The following is a 13,721-nucleotide window of genomic DNA, read 5'->3' on the forward strand; positions in this document are numbered from 1 at the left end:
CCTCCATACTGCTCCTTTGGTATCATCCAAGTGTCCATAAGCCCAGACATTCAAATTTGACTCGAAAGGGCATAATTTATTGTGTGCCATGTTTTGTATTTCTAAAGGGCCGGCTGTGGCTGAGGGAGTAGGGCTGCCGTCCTCTAACCAGAAAATTGTTGGTTCGTGACCAGTCTTCCACATCTGCATGCCAAAATGTCCTTGGGCAAGATACTGAACCTCGAATTGCCCCTTTTAGGCTTCTCCTAATGGGCTGCCCATAGATGCACTGTATATATGGCATTAAACTGTACTGGAAAGCGCTATAAGTGGTCATCAAGACTAGAAAAGTGCTGATTTAAAAAATTAAAATAGTGTTCACAATTTTTTCTTTATATTGGTAAAAATAAAGCACATGCATTCTTTATACCACCTTTCAGGGCATTACAATTATATTGTATCCTATTCTATTCTATTTAAACCACAGCCTCATAGTTTGATGCTCATCCTGTTAAGATCACGGTGATCTAAGACTTTTTACTTTGTGCCTCCTGCATGTGTTTTGTTATTCCATGTGTTTCCCCCTGTTTATTTATGTTGTCATGTGCTTGTTGTGTTTATGTTGTCAGGCCATGTGTTTTCTTTGTCCCCCTCACCTGTTCCCTATCATCACCCTGAGTGTTTGCCTCATTTGTTCACCTGTGTCTTGCCTTTGTTCCTCACTCTATATAAGCCCAGTCTTTCTGTTGTCCCCTGTCGGATTGTATCGTTTTTGCCTGTGAGAAGCCATGCCAGGATTCTGAGTTTTTGAGGTCTGTTTATCTGGTATGTTATTTGACTTTCTGATTTTTGATCCTCTTAGTTTTTTGCCTTTTTTGGATCCTTGTTTTTTGCTATTTTTGAAATAAATAAGTATTTTTTGCATCTTGGTCTGCGATTGGGTCCTTACTCTGAGAAAGCCTAACACATCCTGTCTCCTGTTCATGTCCACTTTTAACCTGGCCTAGTGCCATACAATGTAAGCATGGTAATAGAAGTGACATACGCTCCTGATCAAAATCTTAAGACCAGTTAAAAAATTGCATGAATTTGCATTTTGCACTGTTGGATCTTAGGAAGGTTCTAAGTAGAGCTTCAAAATGCAAAAAGAAGAAATGGGAACAAGAGACCAAAAGTTGTGAGCAGGCAATTTATTAAAAACAACAATTTAAAGGCCAATTTATGCTTTTACGAGCGCCTCGGAGAGCTTTTCGTACACGTCTGATTTTTCTAACTATCCGTCTTCATGTCGGAGAGCCCACGGACAGCTCTTGGCTGTGATTGGTCCGCGAACGACGTCATTTCCCTACGACATTTCCGGACCTCAAACTTCCTGTTTACTTTACTTTAGCATCAAACACAACTACGATTCTACGATTAATGTGACGTGTGTGTTGAGCCAGCGAAGTTGTCCGGCTGACGGTGGCTCGTTAGAGCACTGACGGCATGTGTGCACGGTCACATACGGTTATAACGAGCTTTCAAAACGGCGCTAGCAGGCTAGGCTAGCTTGCTAGCCACCATGCTAACTGCGGTGGTAACAGTGCAAGAACCCGCCATCACGACTTTAATTCCACTTCTATCATGACACTGTTTCTATAATACCGTCAAGTTAGAAGCAAACACTGGGTAGTAGTTAGTGTCGGGAGTCCTGCTGACTGTGTGTGGAAGCTGGGGGGAAAGCTAGCTGGGAGGGGAGCTAGCTAGCTCTGTGTAGCCTCAAGCTGTGGAATCAGCAACACAGTTAGGAAACAAGACCGGGGAACCGCTGCGCTAAGAAACGATAACATCAGCATTTTGACCCGCTGGGTGTCACTTTATTTAGTTCTGTTAGTTGCCATGGTTCAGTGTGTGGGAGACAGCGATAAACAGACACACGTGGACTTCTTCTTCCCAAAATTGGGGTAGACTTCTCTGAGCTCGTCTTCCGTTGCGCCACCTATGGGTTTGGCGGTGAATTTTTCTCGACGTACAGTGGTCGGACTAGTAAAAATCAAAAAGAATCGTCAAGCCCTCTCCGAGAAACAGATACGTAGAAGTATATAAGAGCCTTAACTCAAATAGGCTGTTCATCAGCTGATCAAAAGTTTAAGACCACAGCCTTTAAAAGCCTAAATCTGTGCAAAAATTTGGATTCTGTCATTTCCTGTCAAGTAATCACACTGTGAAGATCTCTTGATGGCAAAGGCAAAAAAGCTCACCGTCTTTGAACGTGGTAAGATTGAACTGCATAAACAAGGCCTCTCACAACGTGCCATCACTGCTGAGGTTGGATGCAGTAAGACAGTCATTTTGCATTTCTTAAAAGATCCTCAGGGTTATGGAACAAAAAAATCAAGTGGTAGACACAAAAAAATCTCACCGACGCTGAGCCGGAGGATCCGAATGGCTGTCCGTCAAGACCATAGACTGTGTGGTCAAGACACGGGACGAGCTTCGTCCCAAATTAAGGCCAATACTGGTGCTGACTGCAGCCCAATAACCATCAGACGGCATCTGCAGGGAAGGGCTTCAAAAACAAGAAACATCTTCAAAGGCCACGTCTCCTTCAACGCCACAAAATTGCCCGTTTAGACTTTGCAAGGGAGCACCAAACATGGGACATTCTAAGGTGGAAGAAAGTTTTATTCTCTGACGAGAAAAAATTTAACCTTGATGGTCCTGATGGCTTCCAACGTTACTGGCATGACAAGGAGATGCCACCTGAGATGTTTTCTACGCGGCACAGTGGAGGGGGCGCCATCATGATCTGGGGTGCTTTTTCCTACAATGGAGCTCCAGGTTGTGCAGGGGCGTCAAACAGCAGCTGGCTATGTGGAGATGTTGCAGCGGGCATCCCTCATGACTGAGGGCCCTCGTCTGTGTGGTAACGACTGGGTTTTTCAGCAGGACAACGCTCCAATTCACAATGCCCGTCTGACCAAGACTTTTCCAGGAGAATAACATCACTCTTTTGGACCATCCTGCATGTTCCCCTGATCTTAATCCAATTGAGAACATTTGGGGATGGATGGCAAGGGAAGTTTACAAAAATGGACTTCAGTTCCAGACAGTGGATGCCCTTCGTGAAGCCATCTTCACCACTTGGCGCAACATTCGCACTAGCCTTTTGGAAACACTTGCATCAAGCATGCCAAAACGAATTTTTGAAGTGATCAACAATAATGATGGAGCTACTCATTACTGAGTCCGTTTTTGACACTTTAAATTCTGTTTTAGGAGGTTTTTGTTTTTTTTTGAGCTGTGGTCTTAAACTTTTGATCAGCTGATGAACAGCCTACTTCAGTTAAATTGTTGTTTTCAATAAATTGCCTGCTAGCAACTTTTGGGCTCTTGTTCCCATTTCTTCTTTTTGTATTTTGAAACTCTACTTAGAACCTTCCTAAGATTCAACAGTGCAAAATGCAAATTCATGCAATTTTTTAACTGGTCTTAAGATTTTGATCAGGAGTGTATGTTCAACAATTCTGGTTAAAAGCATAAAAGCCAGGCTGCACTGAGACTTTGCGCTTCTTGTTGACTGAAGAGCATCCACCTGCAGGTATGGAATGAGCCTAGAAAAACTACTTTCTTTTTCTTGATTCCTCTGTTAATCACAAGTTCCCACTACACTCTCCAAAGACGATGTGAGGGAATATTGGATTTCTCATACCTGTATAAATGTATGAAATACTCAAGGGTTATTTCAAATCAGGTCTCATACTGTTAGACTACTGTTTTTACTGACAAATGGGTTCATATTTTATGTATCTTTATAGGGACAGTTTACAGAAGTTTTTTAATTCACTCATAACATCACATGCATCAAAAGCCCGTTTTAAGGGTACGCACGAGGTGCGCAAAGCTAGTCATGCTATGTCCGCTAGCACCGCTAGTGGACTTTTAGACTTAAAACATGGTGTAAATCAAGTGTTTTGTTGACTCAAACACTTTTCAACCACCCTTCTATCGGCCTAGAGGTGAGTAGATAATGAGGGAATTTTCATTTTTGGGTAAACTATCCCATTAACCTAACCTCCTTAGGATCGTAGTTGTACCGGCTAACTGCGAAGTTACCCCTGAACTTACCCTGATAAGCCAATAGGCTAACCTCCCTTTGCAGGGCAGGCCCCTTATCACTACAAATGTACTAATGCAGAATAAAAACTGAACCGATTCAATGTCATCATATGTCCATATGTTTACCATATAGATCTCACAATTCAAATACTGTTCATGGACATAAACAACTCTGGACAAGTATCAAATTATTGAAACTTTATTTAAAGTATAACCTTTTAACTGTATTTAAAACAGAACATCTAAAACAGTGAAAAAAAGTGCAGGTGCAGATAGAGTAGGGTTACATTTCTAATAAAATAATCTCAAGAGAACATTTTGATATAGTTCATGCTGTGATATGTGATTGCCTTTTTTGGCAGAAACCATAAAACAAACCACAGGAACAAATTACAGTTAGTCTGACAACGGGAACACACCCACTACATCTCAATCTCACCCTGTTTCCAGATGCGCAAGCTGCATCCTGTCACCATCATGCCAGAAGTGCACAGTCTTTTGGCACATAACTGTACAACTGCACAATAACATAACTGCGCTTTGCCCAGTAAAGATGATAGAGCCCTATGTTATTGTAAACGTTTACACCAGAGTGCGGCCTCAATCAAAGAATGTACTGTGCACATATTCTCTAGTTCCCACTTGTTTATTATTCCGTGGGCTCGTAATAATTTTTCACCTAAATGTCACCAGAAGGGCTCTGTGGCCTTTTAAAGGCAGAGTGTGAGCACTCAGGTTGTGGCTGACCATCGCACTGTACAGTCTGAGCCCTTAAATCTTCAGCTTCAGCTTCACATCGCAGACAATGTGCATGAAAAGAAGAAATTGTCAGTTAGTGCCCCTTCAAGTTTCAGTGGAATTTGACTGCTCACAGGAATCTACAGGCAGCACAGAATACTGCCAGTTACCTCAGAACTTACCCTGATAAGCCAGTAACCTTGCTTTCTAGTACAGGCCCCAGTTCCCTAAATGTGCCTGATTTATTTTTTCATCAAGATCCATGAATCATTCCATGGAAAATACAGGAACATGTCAAAAACCACAATGTTTAAGAAAGTGATGAACCTTCCTGGATCCGTCCCTATCTATGCATCCATGCCAACATTTCAAGAGTTCCTTCATCAAATTCCCTCCCCTACAAACAACCAAATAAACAAACAGGGATGAGAACACAACCTCCTTGACATAGGTAATTTAGTTGAGTAACAGTGTTAGATCTGGATGCTGCAGCTCTAGAGTCAGAGATACCTGCAGAATGAAAGAGGAGAGTAATGTTTTAAGTCTAACTTTAAATGTAGAGATGGCGTCTGCCTCCCAAACCTAAACTGTGAGCTGGTTCCATAGGAGAGGAGCCTATGAGCTGAAGGCCTTACCTCCTGCATCCGAGAACCACAAGTAATCTCTAGGTTTACAAAATGCAGGTGATAAGAAAAACAAACTGCACAGAGAATTCTTAATATATAGAAAGGAGGAAGCTGAAAATAAATAAAAGGTATATAAAACAAAGTGACACGAGTTATCAGAATCAGCAAAGAGGAATATTATAGTAAATTGGTGGTTGAAAGTCGAAATGGCATAAAAGATACATAGAAGAAAGTTGACCGTCTAATTAAAAATTGCATTGGAAAATCTGAATATTCTTTTTTTTTTTTTTTTTAATATTTTTATTAGAAGGTATGGCACAGTAGAAAAGGAAGCAATGTCAAATTTACATTGGGTATCTCAAAATCACAGTCAGACAATTAACAATATATAGAGACATTGACACCATAAAAACACTGTGCATCACAATGGATTAAGAGTAAGGTATACAGTCTTCCTCCTAGGATGTTTTTCTTATTTTATGGACCACATGAACGTGGTCATACGAACAATACATTACACAACTCAATGAAAATAATAATAATAATGAAAGATAGATAACTGTAAATTCTATTAAGTAATAATTAAGTATTAAAGCTGCACAGTATAAATAAATTAAAAGGAAAACAAAAAACAATAGAAAACACAGAAAAAAAAGAATAAGTAAATGAGTGAATAAAAAGGAAGAAGAAAGAGAGAGAGAGAGGGGGGGTCCGTCAATCAGGGGGCAGAGACTGGAGAGAGTGAAAGAATGTAAGAAAGGGAAGCCACTTACTATAAAATTTGTTAGAGCTACCTTTCACCGAATATCTAATCTTTTCCAGCTTTAGGAAAGACATGGTGTCGTTGAGCCACTGAGTGCTAGAGGGAGCTTTAGTTGACTTCCAGTTGAGAAGAAGGTGGCGTCTTGCCAGTAAAGAAGTGAAAGCTAAAATGTCTAATTGATTAGAGGTAAACCAGTTATGGTTCTCTGGGAGCCCGAATATGGCAACATGGGGGGAGACTTTTATAATCACTGAAAGTATTTTTGACATGGTATCAAAATAGTTCAGCCAAAAACAAGAGAGTAGCGGACAAGAGTAGAACATATGGGTTAAATTGCAGGATGAGGCATGACATTTGTCGCATTTGTCAGTGATACTGGGGTAGATTTGCGGCAGTCGCGCTTTAGAAAAGTGGACTCTAAACAGAACTTTAAATTGTATAAGTGTGAGACGAGCGCAGGATGAACTTGTATGAATTTTCTTAAGAGCAGTGTCCCACCAGTCATCCTCCAAATTTAGATCCAGTTCATCTTCCCAGGCAGCCCTAACTTTTGTAACTGGAGAGCAATCAAAAGACAGAAGTTCATTATAAACTTTAGAGATGAGTGATTTTTGAAGTGGATCGTGATTTAAAAGCACCTCCCATTGTAGGGTCGGCGGCGAGGAGGGAAAAAATGTAAACAAAGCTTTAGCGCAGTGTCTAATTTGAAAGAAACGAAAAAGATGAGAAGTTGGGAGATGAAATTCTCCTGAGAGATTTGTAAAGCTGCGAAAAATACCATCTTTGTAAAGATCTTTAAAACATTTCAGGCCTCTATTATGCCAAGTGAGAAAGGTTGAATCTGTAAGTGGAGGTTGAAATAAATGATTGTTCAGTAAAGGAGCTAAAGTAGATGTTGATTTCAATTTGAAGTGTTTCCTAAACTGATACCAAATTTTAAGTGTGGAGTGAACCACTTGATTATTTGTGAAGCTTGAGAGGTTGGATGGAATAGAAGAGGTAAGTAGAGCAGGTAAGGAGGATGAAACACATGACTGTGCCTCTAGGTGGCACCATGGCAGATTCACTGACTTACACCAAAATGAAATTTTTTGAATGTGTGTCGCCCAATAATACAGTTGAAAATTCGGAAGTGCTAATCCGCCATTGAATTTACATCTCTGAAGTGTGGATTTGCGGATCCTAGGAGCTTTTCCACACCACAAGAAGTCAGAAATAGTCTGATCGATTGTTTTAAAAAACTGCTTTGGCAGGAAAAGTGGGAGACAATGGAACAAAAAAAGAAATTTGGGCAGAATGTTCATTTTAACCGCGTTAATTCTTCCAATTAACGAGAGAGGCAAGCTCTTCCATCTTTGGAGGTCAGACTTAATTTTAGACATTAAAAGTGAGAAATTAGCAGAAAAAAGAGAGTTTAACGTTCTGGTTACGTTGATCCCGAGATACTTAAAGCCAGAAAGGCTCATTTTGAAAGGGACATCTGATTGTGTGAGCTTTGATGCTGAAGCATTGACAGGATAGCATTCGCTTTTAGAAGTATTCACTTTATAGCCTGAGAAAGAACCAAATCTCTGGAAAGCAGATAAGATTGTGGGAATCGAAAGGACAGGATCTGAGACATACAACAATAAGTCATCAGCATAAAGTGACAATTTAAATTCTGTGCCCAATCGTGAGATCCCAGTAAAAGTGGAGGAGGACCTCAGAAAGATCGACAGGGGCTCTATAGCTAGCGCAAACAATAGAGGAGATAGGGGACACCCCTGTCTGGTGCCACGGGTTAGAGTAAAAAAAATTGGACTGAATGCCATTAGTGGAAATGTTTGCTTGTGGTGATGTGTAAAGGAGACGTATCCACGAAATGAACCCATTACCCAGTCCAAACTTCTTTAGTACAGTAAATAAATAGTCCCATTCAACCCTATCGAATGCTTTTTCAGCATCGACCGAGATCACTACCTCAGGTGTTGTTGTGGCAGTTTTAGAATAAATAATATTTAGGAGTGTTCGGACGTTAAAGAATAACTGTCGCCCCTTAACAAATCCGGTTTGCTCATGTGAGACAATAGTTGGTACAATGTTCTCCAGGCGATAGGCCAAAGCTTTAGCAAGAATCTTAGCATCTACATTTATCAATGAAAGAGGTCTGTATGAGCCGCAGAGATTCGGATCCTTATCTTTTTTTAAGAGGAGACTTATGGAGGCTTGCCTTAAAGTGGGAGGGAGAGTGCAATGTTCAAGTGATTCCTTATAAACAGCATGTAGCAAAGGGGACAATTTATCCTGAAATCTCTTAAAAAATTCCACTGGAAATCCATCAGGGCCAGGAGCCTTGTTATTTTGCATACCTCTCGCAGCGAAAGTGATTTCTTCTACTGTTAATGGTGAGTCAAGTTCTTTTGCAGCATCTGAGCTTATCACAGGGAAGATGAGGCTATCTAGGAATAAATTCAATTCAGTGGTGTCAGGTGGAGATTCAGACTTATATAAAGAGGGATAGAATGACTGAAAGACCGAATTAATGGTGGTGGGGTCCTTATGCAATGAGCCAGATGAATCTTTTATTTGAGGGATCATACGTGAAGCAGCTTGGCGGCGTAGCTGATGAGCCAGAAGACGACTTGCCTTGTCACCATGTTCATAATATGTGGAGCGTGATCGTAAAAGAAGTCGCTCTGCATCACTAGTGGTGATGAGATCAAATTCAGTCTGTAAATCGACACGCTGTTTAAGTAAACTGGGAGAGGGGCAAGTAGCGAGTTGTTGGTCCAATTTGGTGATATTGATAGAGATTTCTTGCAATTTGGCTTTACAGGACTTATTTAAGTGGGCAGAGTAAGAAATAATTTGTCCCCTCAAGTATGCTTTTAATGATTCCCACAGCAGTGAACATGAAACTGGTTCCATATCATTTTGATTTAGAGAGATATAATCATCTATTTTAGTTGTAATAAATTTGGTGAACTTATCATCTGAGAGAAGTAATGTATTAAACCTCCAAGGTGTTGAGTACCGGGGTTGTGAAGAGAACTGAATATCTAAAGAAAGAGGGGCATGGTCAGAAATAACAATAGGATGATAATTAACAGACAGTACTTTGGGAATTAGTTTAGCATCAATAAAATAATAATCAATCCGAGAGAAAGATTGATGCATCTGAGAAAAGAAGGAATATTCCTTGTTATGAGGGTTATTAAATCTCCAAGGATCAGTGCAACTGTTCCTGGACACAAAATCTGAAAGAGACCTCGCCATTGAAGAAGGAGTCAGAGTACGTGGGTTGGAGCGGTCTAAGTTGGGATCAATTACACAGTTCATGTCCCCGCCAATTATGAGGAGGCTGTTGTTCAATGAGGGAAGACGTTCAAATAGCTTATTCATAAAGTGTGGATCATCGAAATTGGGGGCATATATGTTGACTAATATAATGGGAATATGGAATAACGTACCTGCAACAATTAAGTATCTGCCGTTTTTGTCTGATATCACCTTAGAAGCTGAAAACTGAATTGACTTACCAATTAAAATAGCGACCCCTCTGGCCTTAGAGTTGAAATTAGAGTGAAACACCTCAGAAACCCAGGGACATTTAAGTCTGACCTGATCTTTAGTACGCATGTGGGTTTCCTGCAGGAACACTAAGTCCGCTTTAAGACGTTTCAAATGAGCAAATATCTTTGATCTCTTAATTGGACTCCCCATACCTTTAATATTCCAGCTCAAGAGTCTCACAGAGGATCCAGTGAGTGGGACATCAGAAGTATTAGTATTGGTGGCCATATGTTAAATCCCTAGAGATAGAAATAGACTGAATGCGGATCCCCAAGGAAGGAAGAAGGAGAAAAAGGGAGAAGAAGAGAAAGAAAAAAGAAAGAAAAAATACACAAAAACACAAAAAAAACAAAACACACACATTGAACCACCCCCCCACCCCCCAACTGCACTTACAACGCCCCCATCCCCAAACGATGGAGAACCCAGTGCTAACTCCACAAGGAGTCAGATCCCTAAAGTGAACACTTTCGGCTTTTTGCATAACTATAAAGCTTCGGGTTAAGCTCCTGCAAGTCTAGCAACATTTGACAAGAAGGTACAGCCAATCAAGACCAAGTTAAACTGAAAACCACATACTGTGTGTTTACGAAAATAAGAGGAAACAGATTAACTGAAAAAAATGATAATTGTCAATATTAACTGTCACTGCTTCCTCACCGGTGTGTATCACCTCACGGTTCTCTTACAAGTTGAGCAACCTGATGAATGCGCTGGTCTCCTCCGCCGAATCAAACCTCTTCTCCGCACCGTTGTGTGTGATCCGGAGCCGTGCTGGGTAAAGCAGACCATAGCGGATCCCTGGTATCTCCCGGAGCCGGCGACGAACATCATTAAGGGCGGCTCGGGCACGAGCCGTCTTCGGAGTGTGATCGGGAAAAACGGAGAAACTCAGCTCTCCAACCCTGATCCGCTGCTGGGTTCTGGCTCGGTGCAATATGTCCACACAGTCTGTATGATAGTGAAGACCAGCGATTATGGGGCGAGGGCGCTCTCCGGGCTTCGGCTTCGGCTGGAGGGTACGATGTGCGCGGTCCACAAGTGGCTCTTTCTCCAGCTCAAAAGCCTCCTTGAGCAGAGAGGAAACATCCACAGCAGCAGAAAAAGTGGAAAAATCTTCGGGAATTCCCACTAACCGTATGTTATTGCGCCGCGATCTCGCCTCCAGATCTTCGCATTTATTGTCCAGTCTTGCCAGCTCAGTTGTCAGGTGCTCCACTTTAGCCTGTATGGTAGCAATGTCATCGGTGCAGGAGGAGAGCGATGTTTCCATTTCACCTACGGTGTTCTTCAGAGTGCGCACCTCAGACTGGATGTTTGCAATGCTGCTGGATAACTCCGATTTCACTGCCTGTAGTTCAGTCTTGATGCTTGACAAGGTCTCGGTCGATGCAGCCTGAAGTTCAGCTCTGAAAATAGCTGCCATTTCAACACGGAGTGACGATAGCAGCTCGGCCTTGAAGTCGTGTGATGGAGCCCCACCTGTGGCTTCGACCAGGCAGGAGGGGGGATCACTACGAGGCGGGGATGCAGTGTGCGAAGCAGGCCGCGGCGGTTGTACATGTGGTTTGGCTTTTTGAGGCATTTTGGTCGGCGAAAAGACGGCGTTAAATTTAGATTATGGAGGTGGGGAAAACCCACACCGAAGAAAGATGGAAAAGGTGTACCTAAAATAGTTTTTTAAAAAGTTGTTGCAGGAGCTCTGAGAAACACGTCCTACTCCATTAGCTGCAACACCGGAAGTCAATCTAAATATTCTTAGTAGTTAACAAAAGTAATGATAAAAGTATAAACCATAAGAAAGAAATTGCAAACAAATTTAATATTTACTTGTGGGATCAAGCCTAGCATAAATAGTAGTAAATCCTAGCAGCACAATGTAGAGTTTACTTCTCTCACTGAACAAGACAAAGTGGGGAACAAAGAGAAAAGGAGGTGTCAAAGGTGTTTAGTTGTAAACATTTGTTGAGATTATGTATATGTGAAATGAAGTTAAGAAAAAAGAAGAAAAGGGTAAACTCAAACTAAAATTAAGCGCTTTTATTTCATTTTATTAATGCAATCCTTATCTTACTTGAAATGATAATATTATTATAATGTCATTATTGTTCCAACAGAGCCTATTCAATTGTACTTTCTTTACTTTATTTGACAGTCTGTTTTTGACTTCATACAGAATACAGATGTTGATACAACTACTAGGGAACTTCAAAATATATGGCAATGAATAATATTGCATGTTAGACATTTGAATGTTTCAAACCTTGCCTTGAGGAGATTCTCTCTAACTGGACCCCTTTGAATTTACTTCAATACCCCTGGTATATATGGTGTGGGTCTATTATAGAACTGCAAAAAGGATTTGATCCCAATAACAGCTCTACTAAATGATAACAAACTACAAGAAGAACAGGAGATCCCAGAAGACTCTATAACAGGCAGCTTCCTGAAGTCCTGGCAGGAAATAGCCAAAATTTGCAGATTTAAAAACACATCTAAAATTATGAGGTGGTGTGCCTATGACTCAGACTTTACACCAAATAAAAATCGACGGCAGATTTAAGACATGGATCACAAAAGGTTTAACTTCCTATTATTCATTTGCCCACAAGGGGGTATTTCTGAAACCCTATAAGGATCACGGTCTGGGGAAAGATGATTTTTTTAGGTACCTGCAAGTGAGACTTTAACAAAAATATTAAAGAGGCGTTGGGAAAAGATGAGCCAGGGTTCATGGAGGTATTTTTAGCATTGACTAAATCTAGAACATGCAATAAAATTATCTCCAAATTATATAACGTCCTACAATTATCCAAACAAAAAAAAACAGAATACATAAAGAGGAAATGGGAAAAGGAAATAGGGGTAAAGATCTCACAGGAGAGCTGGGAGAAAATATCTCAACTACAATGGCTCTCGACCGGGTCAAATACATGGCGGGAGTTCTGCTGGAAAAATATAACAAGATTTTTTATCACACCCATACAAAAACAACACCAGGGCAGCGGAGACGCCTGTTGGAAGCTCTGTGGATCTATTGGAGCCAACCACTTCCATATTTTTTGGGACTGCCAAGCAATGAGGTCTTACTGAGAAGAGATCCACAAACATATTAACAATGTATTTAATGTGAACATCCCATTAAAATGTGAAACTTTGTTTTTGGGCAATATATTGTTTGAAACGTGGAACATAAAAGACAAAACACTGCTCGCTATACTGTTGGCAGCTAGTAAGAAATGTGTCACGAGGAAATGGTTAAAAGTGGACCCTCCCACCATTGATGAATGGATTGAAGTCATGAGCTTTATGTTATGGAAAAGATCTCTTTTTCCCTCAAGGTCGAGAAAGACATTTTTTATAAGACCTGGACCAAATGGACTGAGTGTGTAAAACCAGTTAGATCTGATTTTATTTGAATATACTTGTGTTTTGTGTGATCCTCCTTTTTTTTATGTGAAGTGCGCTCCCCGGTTGTGTTCTTTTTACCTCTGTTATTGTTCCTACATGGAGTAGTTTAGGTCCATAAAAACAAAACCCCAGAAAGGCAGTATGAACAAAATTACCCAAACTTACTACATCCATCTTTCCTTATGTCCTTGACAGACTAAAGCTGTATTTAATGTATGTGATGGAAATGTGCCTTTCTAAATAAAAAGAGAATTTAAAAAAAAAAGGATTTGATACCATTCAAAATATTTTTAGATAAAATGTATAAATATGATGTCAGAGGAGTATTGAGTATTTTATTTCTATTTAAATAAGTAGGTGGCAATACGTTTCCATGCATAATACTTTTTCTGAACTTTTGAAGGTAAACTTTGGTGTTCCACAGGGTCCAGTTCTGGGTCCAGTATTGTTTATGTTGTATTTAAATGACCTTTGTAGAATGTCCAAAATGTTTTTAAAATTATCATCTTTGAAGATTACACAAACCTTTTTTGTTCTGAGATGAATTAGAATGA

This window comes from Limanda limanda, chromosome 2, assembly GCF_963576545.1.
Source record: "Limanda limanda chromosome 2, fLimLim1.1, whole genome shotgun sequence".
Lineage (NCBI taxonomy): Eukaryota > Metazoa > Chordata > Actinopteri > Pleuronectiformes > Pleuronectidae > Limanda > Limanda limanda.